Source organism: Mugil cephalus, chromosome 23, assembly GCF_022458985.1.
Source record: "Mugil cephalus isolate CIBA_MC_2020 chromosome 23, CIBA_Mcephalus_1.1, whole genome shotgun sequence".
Taxonomy (NCBI): Eukaryota; Metazoa; Chordata; class Actinopteri; order Mugiliformes; family Mugilidae; genus Mugil; species Mugil cephalus.
Genome location: NC_061792.1, coordinates 1,794,626 through 1,797,125, shown reverse-complemented (window position 1 = coordinate 1,797,125; position 2,500 = coordinate 1,794,626). Strand labels below are relative to the sequence as shown.

The following is a 2,500-nucleotide window of genomic DNA, read 5'->3' as shown; positions in this document are numbered from 1 at the left end:
TGTAAAGGTTTGTTTAAGCCTCATCCACATTGTATAATCAATATGTTTGTGTCACGTGTAGTTTAATCATGTGCGGGTGATTCTTTATCGTATTTCCCTCTGAGGTACATAATGGTCTAGCTGGAACCTATTAACAGCGCTACTTGTGGCTTTACTACACAATGATGTAAGTATTATGTAAAGTAGTTCTGTTTTTGCGTTTCTTTCGTCAATACAGCAAACCCCAACGTCTGAGGTGGTAGCCCGTTGTGATGCTGCGAACTGGTACAGCGTTAAATAGTTGTACAACTACAACTATAGTCGAACAGCCACCCTTCTTATTTAATTGTTTATGTTCTAATGCTGGACTTTTTATGAGACATGTATAAAAGAGTGATCTATGTAAATAAAAAAGACCCCAGTTAGTTGTCATTAGATGTACTGAATCACTTGAATCTTGAATTAGAGATAAGGCAGGACTATTTTACGTTATTCCCCGTGGAGAAATGAAGGTTTTACAGACAATGCAAAATGATAAAACAAACCAAAACCAAAGGAGAGAAACTATATAAAAGTAAATATGTTCAAGGTACAAAAATAATTACATCTACTACTATTTTTCACTAATACTGATACAGTTGGTAGAAGAGTGGTAGTGGTGATTTTGGTTGCTCATGCCAAAATCTGACGACGTATATTATCATATCAATAGTACCATCGGACGGCAGTGTTATAGATCTCACTATGTGACACTCAAGATTGAAAGGTGTTGAAAACTTTGATCGAGGAACCTAAATGAAAACACAACCAGAGTGGGAGAAAAGAAAATGATCACAGAAAACAGAAGAAATTTGGAAAATCTTTCCCACACTCTCTCTTCCTAGCGCACTTCCTGGCGTAAAGTTGCTTGCGGCCATGCCACCTTGAACACGCCTGATCTCGTTTGTTCTCGGAAGTTAAGCAGTGTCGGACCTCGTTAGTACTTGGATGGGAGACCGCCTGGGAATACTAGGTGCTGTTAGCCTTTCATTTTTATCAGGAGACATGGTAACATTTACATCATCAAAATACATGCAATGATGATTTTGACCACTTATATATACTGCGTTTGTGACAGTCACCATCGATTACGGCCATAACACCCTGAACACGCCTGATCTTATCTGATCTCGGAAGCTAAGCATTGTCGGGCCTGGTTAGTTCTTGGATGGGAGACCGCCTGGAAATACTAGGTGCTGTAAGCTTTTCATTTTCATCAGGAGACATGGTAACATTTACATCATCAAAATACATGCAATGATCATTTTGACCACTTATATATACTGATTTAGTGACATTTGACATTGCTTACGGTCATACCAACCTGAACACGCCTGATCTCGTCTGATCTCGGAAGCTAAGCATGGTCGGGCCTGGTTAGTACTTGGATGGGAGACCGCCTGGGAATACTTGGTGCTGTAAGCCTTTTATTCTCATCAGGAGACATGGTAACATTTACATCATCAAAATACATGCAATGATGATTTTAAGCACTTATATATACTGCGTTTGTGACAGTTACCATTGCTTACTGCCATACCACCCTGAACACGCCTGATCTCGTCTGATCTCGGAAGCTAAGCATGTTCGGGCCTGGTTAGTACTTGGATGGGAGACCGCATGGGAATACCAGGTGCTGTAAGCATTTCATTTTCATCAGGAGACATGGTAACATTTACATCATCAATATAGATGAAATGATGATTTTGACCACTTATATATACTGCGTTTGTGACAGTTAACGTTGCTTACGGAGAAACCACCCTGAACATGCCCAATCTCGTCTGATCTCGGAAGCTAAGCACGGTCGGGCCTGGTTAGTACTTGGATGGGAGACCACCTGGGAATACCAGGTGCTGTAAGCTTCTCCTTTTCATCAGGATCCATACAGCAGCCATACATTTTTCAAGATGTTCACAATGAGCTGCAGCTTGTCTTGTTCTATATGCCATGCATTTAATGTCTCATCAATGCAGTGAGTGAGGGACTCTCCAGTGTGTGGGTGCTCTATGCGGTGTAGCTTCAGCAGAGCATGGTAAATCTGGCCTCTGGGTGGTGACACACCTATGAAAGATGCTGTTAATCCTCCCTTGCTCCAACCATCCACACAGAGGGTCAGCTTCCTCGCATTCTTCAAGATCTCTTTTAATTTGTGCTTTACCTTTTCCATCTTAGCTCCAATAAGGTTATTCGCTCTTGCAGCAATGGGGGATCTGAATTTTGGTTCGAGTAAAGTGCTGAACCTAGCGTTTCCACCCGTCCTGTAAAATGCGGAATCATCCTTCATTTTGCAATTAAATGTTGCATCCCGTAGTGAACTGATACAGGACGCGATTTGTTCCGAAATAAAACAGGAAATACTTCGTTGTGTACCTTGTACAACACGCTCCTCCACTCAGGTCTTCTGTGTGTCTGTGCCTGGCTGCCTGCATGTGGTGCTGTTTCAGACGCTGCTCCAAAAGAAAAAGAAAAAAGAAAAAAG

At 41.6% G+C, this 2,500-nt stretch overlaps 2 non-coding genes and 3 pseudogenes across 2 annotated transcripts; all 5 read left to right on the top strand.

Annotated features, from left to right (window-relative positions):
• The first annotated feature begins 884 nt into the window (after positions 1–884).
• On the top strand, positions 885–1,003 carry LOC125002047 (annotated as a pseudogene).
• Positions 1,004–1,104: 101 nt separating this feature from the next.
• On the top strand, positions 1,105–1,223 carry LOC125002428 (annotated as a pseudogene).
• Positions 1,224–1,324: 101 nt separating this feature from the next.
• Positions 1,325–1,443, top strand: LOC125003103. Its single transcript, XR_007111970.1, has one exon. It is a non-coding gene; the product is annotated as a 5S ribosomal RNA (ribosomal RNA).
• Positions 1,444–1,544: 101 nt separating this feature from the next.
• LOC125003210 lies at positions 1,545–1,663 on the top strand. The gene has a single exon (XR_007112074.1). It is a non-coding gene; the product is annotated as a 5S ribosomal RNA (ribosomal RNA).
• A 101-nt stretch (positions 1,664–1,764) lies between these two features.
• On the top strand, positions 1,765–1,883 carry LOC125001494 (annotated as a pseudogene).
• The last annotated feature ends 617 nt before the right edge of the window (positions 1,884–2,500 follow it).